Genomic DNA, 6,276 nt, shown 5'->3' with positions numbered 1-6,276 from the left:
TCCATGTCAGGCTGGTGTTGCACAGCAGTAGAAAGTAATCTTTTCATTGTGAGACTTCTCTCTGAGGAAGCATGGCTCAAAATTTATTTTTTAGATCTGTTTCAAATTGTGCCTTCATCTGGGTGATCAAACTTTCTTGATATCTGGAAGGATGTATCCTTTATGTTCTTAGCACTTATTTACTTAAGCTGGAATAAGAGAAACAGCAACTTAATGTTATAATTTTCCTTTATAATTGGTGCTGCATGACTACCCACTCTGTAGGAGTTCTTACTTATTTTACTTTGCTGAGTTGAACTGCATAGTTTGATTTATTTCTACGTTTTTGTTTTCGAGGTTCTTTCCTAATTGGAGATGATTGGATACTGTGGAGATATACTATTTAGGTGCTACCTAATAGACGGGAAGGTAAAATGTTTTTCTCCAAAATTTCTACTGAAAATGTACATGTACAATGGAGTTATGTAAGGCACAGCTTCTCTGTAAGGTTTTCCACAGTGGCAGAGCTTCTTTATTGGAACCAGATATGGGGCCATAATAGTTAATTTTAATTTCCTAAACTTATGTTTAAGTAGCCACCTCATTTGAAACTCCATGTTGTGGCAGGGGAGTTATCTCCAAGTCTGTGCATTTACTGTATGGCATATGTTCTTCAGTCTTGTTAAGATGCATCTTGTCTTGTAGGAGGAATGTGTCTTTTCTCATTGCATTTAATTCAAGCCTAGTTATTAAGGAGAGATCAGCCTGGTATCCCAAGTCAAAGGAACATTCAGAAGAAATGGGAAGCAGGTAAGTTTGGAGTTGGTTTGTTTGCTGTTTGGTTTTTTGGGGAGTTTTTTTTTTTGGTGTTTTTATCCTGGGTACCAGGGTTAGAGCTCTCTCACAAAGGACTGCCAATTGGGAAAGGAACCCTGATAATGGGAGGAATGAGTCAGCTTTTTTTGTCTGAGGAAGAGCTCACATGGGTGCTTAAGTCTTGCTCTTGCCATACTTTTACAGGAGTAGGTATGCATGCAGGCTGCATGTTAGCCTGGAAACAAGATGTATACAAAAATAGCCTGCAGACTAACCTATCTTTCTCATATCCTAACTTTATTTCAAGTGTGGTGTCCTGCAGGACATGAACTGCTTTGGAACACTATGAAGTTTTACTTGCCAAATTTTTTTCTTTTACCAGGATGTACAAAATGAAGTGGTGCCCTTGAGGTAGTCTTTACTACGTTGTGGTTGTGGCTTTTGGTTTTAGACAGAAAACATTTATCATGAGGATCTGGGAAATGTTTTGTGGCTTTGTTTTGTGGTAGTTTAGGGAAAGGGAAGTTCATATCACTTTTCTTGATTATTCTGTCACCGTCTGATTAATTACCTGGTGGATTTAATACAACCCTTTCAGTCTTTTTTATATATCATGCAAGGTCCATTGAAACACTTTTTGGGAATTTCATCTTTCATAAAAAACTTATCATAGAAGATTTCTATATTCCACAATTAAATGAGGTAATATGTACACAGGCACATACTTTGGAAGATTGTTGGATAATGGAGGAAGAAAACCCCACAACAAATATTTTGTTGATTGGTGTTCTTGGTGTTGAGGAATACATTTAGTGCCAGTAGCTCAGTGTGCAGCAGCAGTAGAGCTGTAGGTTGTGCTCTGGGGGCAGGAAGCCCTAGACAAGAGGCTGTGACCTGGCACCAACCTTTTGCACAAAAAAAGGCACAAGGACCTGTGGCCCAGCCAGGTGACTGAACACGCAGAGACAGCAGGAACCAAGGGCTCAGCAGGAAGAACTGAAACTTTCATGCACTTAGATTGTGAGGGTATAAAAAAGCCCAGGGGGTCCTTTGTTTGGGGTCCCTCCTCAGAGGCACCAGCTCTGATTGTTTCTATGTTACTGCACCGTGAATAAATTGCTTTATGGAATGACACATCTGAGACTCTGCTAAGGGAAACCTGGTTTTGAACTGGTAAGGAAATCTGATTGCATTGAGTGTGGGTTTTGCAGGGAGTCAGGCAGGGCAGCCTTTGGCTCACTGGAGTTGCTCATTGTGAAGGGGCTTCAATCCCAGCAGTTAAAATCTCTGGTGGTGTGTGTCACTGAAAATCATCAGGAAGAAATGAAACCCTCCAATACTATCTTTTAAGTGACAGTGAGCCAGGCTTTACTTTATTCTGACCAGAGATATGTAGCAAATCATTCTAGCTACATATGTCCCTTTCAAGACTTTTCATGTATTTATACATTTAACAAACAAAGAAATTTACGTTCATTGGTTCTAAGTTACACAATTCTCTTCATTAATTAATATTCTATCTTTTATTGGCTATTGATCTCTCACCATTAATGCTAATTTGGTCCACGTTATTTGGTCCTCTTGTAATTCTTCCTCAGACATACATTCTCCAACTCTCAGGCTGTAATGGCATTGTTAATCTCTGTACCTTCTGATTACTCTTCCATGTCTTTGAGAGACCATAAATTTAAGATCCCAGATGTGTAATCTTCAGCTCCCTTGGGCTTTGTTTATTGAAGCTTATCAGAGCTAGTCCAGAGGAACTCAAAAGTTCAGTGGTTTAAAGATCAAGCTGACAAGAGTCTGTGAAAAGAAACTTAGCCACCTGCTACCATTAATTAAAAAAAAATTAGAAAAGTTTTATAATTTCTAACACAAGTGTGACTGCCAGAATGGCTCCTGGATTGTTGGACAGGAACGTTTCCTTAAAATTGGTGAAGAGAGCTTGGACCATTTAAGCAACCATATCTTCAGATAATCCTGTTGAAATAATTTAAAATATTTTGTATTCAGCTCTCTAGAGTGTGCAGTCTTGGAACTACTGTTCTCCCATGAGTGCTATCTGGGCTCTGATTTCATTTTGTCTTATCTCTCCCCTTCTCTATGTCTCAGACTGTCCAAAAGAACAAATTTTGCGTGTAGCACTTGAGGACCATATATGACTGAAGTAGGTGCAGCAATGCAAATGCTGAATAGTATTAAAAATTTAACTGATTTATTTTAATTCATACGGTAATACTGTTGTAGAAATGGGCACAAGTTTCTGATCCTGACTGTTCCATCTTCTATGAGTAGCTGTTCACTTACCTATCTTTTGTGTATTTTCTTCCTTTTCTTTCAAATATGTTGCTCAAGATCCCTGTCTAAACAACACTGGAGTAAAAATCCAAGTCCTACAACTTTCAGTGAACCTGGATGATTGCATCTAGTTCCCAATACATGTTGAGTCCAGGTGTAAGGTGGTTGTCCTTGCCCTGAGCTATTATGGATAGTCCAGGCCCTGACTGATTCTTCTTGTTGTTGGCTTTGGGCTCTCAGAAGCCTCAGGGCATCAAGGGACTCCTAACAGGAAACCAAACAAATTCAGTGCTCTGAAACTTGTCTGAATTACTACACTTGCTGCTACTCACTCCGTGGGTTCTAAGTCCAGCTGAGCAGGCTGGACTAGTGCAGACAAGATGTGAGACATGCATGGCTTATGTTTGCAGACAAAAGTAACTGTGAGTGGGACAGAGTCAGCAGTCAGAGCAGCAAGTGGAGACAAGAGATTTGCACCATCATACAGTTCTCAAAGGGTTGCTGTCTGCACTCTGGGAATCAACTGAATATGTCAAAGGAAGTGGAGAAACTGAATTCTAAGTAACAGCAACTTTTTTTTTACAGCAGTTTTGTATGTCCTGTGGCAGGATAACTTTGTTTATTCTAGTTCTTCATAAATGTTCAAAGTGAATGATCTGTGTGATAACCATTTAAATGTGCCCGGATTTAAACACTGAAGTAGCTTAATTTATATGGAAGAAGTAACAGCTCTTCAGGATTGCTTTATCCTCTATTCCAGGTAAAAGACATTTTTGTAGTCTGCCATAAAGCAATAAATTTCTGAACTATGGAGAACAAGGAAAGAACAAGGAAATCTCTCTATCTACATATCTATAAAACCATAAAAACCTAGTAAAATATGGCATGACATTAGTAGTTAAAGAAAGCTGGAATACTAAACTACTTCTTATTTTGTAGGAAACCACGTGTGATGATATGCAGAAAAATAAGGTTTGACAGCCATTCCCAGGGTAATGAATTTCCAAAGGGTAAGGGAGGAACAAAGGCATGATCCAGTTGAAAACATCATGGGTTAGTATACATAATTCGTAGAATTTCTTCATACAGTCCTTAAACATGTAAAAAATAGATTGATTACACAGAGCTGTCTTTGAAAAATAGAGACAACCAGGTTGAGAGGCTTGTGGGCAAAAACTGGAGGATGAGCCAAGAAAGGAAACCTCATGGTATTTACTACAGGCTACCTGATCAAGGGGAGGATGAACAGGATAATACCAATTACTTCCTAAAGAATCTTAAAAAGGTGGAAAACACACTTGCACTGAGAAATTCAAAGTGACAAAGTTATCAAGGTCAAGAAGTTTGGTTTTTTACTATGATAGTAAGAGTTGGAAGTTGTGCCAGTGAATTCAATTGACTCACACTCAAATCACTATGATCTTGCTGCAATTGTCCCTACAGCAGAATCACTTATAAAAGGGTTTATGAAAACCTTTTGGTTTTAATTTGAACTAAGTGAATTAAGCAGCTACTTCATTCTCTGATCTGATCAACTATGATTACCCTAGAAAAAAAGCATATTGCGTGCACCTGCAAGACCACCTACTCAGATCAACAAATATTACAGATAATGCAGTCTTTCTTCTGTGGAGTTGCTAGATTGTCATGGGCAGGGACCATTTTGCATTCACATTAATGATAATATTAATAATTTCTTTTCCTCCACAGATGATGATGAAGTTATGTTCTAAGTAGCTGATAAGCTTCTCTAGCTGAAGCCTCTTTTCAGCAATAGTGCTTAGCAACTAAGATTTTGTAATTAATTTCACTTGTTGATGATATTGTATAAGGAAACAACTCTTATGTTTTTTAATAATAAATTCTGTCGTGGATTTTTTAAGCCTGAGGTAGTGAAGAAAAAATATAAAATGGCTAATGGGATATCATACTCTATTAAGAAAACGATGACTTCTTAGGAAAAGATCTGCTTTTTTTGTCTTCCCTTCCAGTGTCAAAGGCAAACTGCTTTGTGGCAGCAAATCTTCTGACAGCATATCCAGTCACTTCCCAAACATAGGTCGTATTGTATCTGCAGTGATTCCAAGTGGAATGAAACTTAAAATGCAAGCATCATGATGCTGTGGAGGTAAAATGTGTGCTTCTCTATTAGGTTGCTCAGGGCAGCACTGGAGAAATAGCAGATCCAGGGTGAAAGAGGGAGCAGCATCTTGTGACAGGAGTAGCAGAGAGGGAAAACCGCTGGTGGCCTGCTGTTGTGCGTGTTTAAGCTAGCTCTGTGAAACAGAACTGTAAAGGTCTCTGTGACCTGGAAAAACCATTACCTGAGAAAATACTGGAGCAGGGGAAAAAAGGTGTGATATTGTCTTAAGGGTGCTGTATTTTGGAATACGGTTGAAGAAATTTTTGCATTTCTCCAAGGAATTTATTTAGAGCCAAGCAATATTGTTACATTGCCCAGCACTGTAAAGAAGTACACTTTGAAGTCTTTACAGTATTATCAACTCCAGTAGATGAAAAATATTTCTGGAATCACACCTAAAAATCTTAAACTGGGATGGAAGTGTTGCTAACTCTATTGCTTTTGATGTGGCAAATACTGCAGCAGGCTCAACTTTTAATCCCACATTTGTGTTCAGTTGCCAGGTGAGACACTTTAATCAACACCTTAAAAGGGAAAAAAAACAATTACAGGAAGAAGTATCTAATCAGAACTCGATATTGATATGACTTGGCTTTAAAAAAGGTAGTGAGATTCAGAGATGATGGAGGTTGAAACATTTCCAGTGGAAAAAGGGAAACACTAACACTGTTAAACAAAGCTCTGATAGTGTCTTATGTAGGACAATGTGTGTTGATTGGTCACCCATGTTTGAGGAAATTTAACTCATAACAGATGCATGGATGAAGAAGTATGTGTGGGAAAAGGAAATCCCACCATTTGAGATGATACCAGATGACTGCAGGTTAATTTGCTTCTCACAGCAACAATTGAGAATGGACCTGTGTGCTCTTCATGAAAGCAATCTAGAAAAGGGAGATAAAAGATAGAAGGCCAAAGGTGGTGTGAGAACAAATATGTTAAGAATAAACTTAGGCTGAACATGAAAAGGATGTTTCAGAGTTTTGTGAAATCTGTGAAAAACTTGACAATAGTTAAGCTAACTTATTGGTGGACATCTA

The sequence above is a fragment of the Manacus vitellinus genome, unplaced genomic scaffold, assembly GCF_001715985.3.
Source record: "Manacus vitellinus isolate BGI_N305 unplaced genomic scaffold, ASM171598v3 scaffold_6_pilon, whole genome shotgun sequence".
Taxonomy (NCBI): domain Eukaryota; kingdom Metazoa; phylum Chordata; class Aves; order Passeriformes; family Pipridae; genus Manacus; species Manacus vitellinus.
This window is presented reverse-complemented; position numbering follows the sequence as displayed.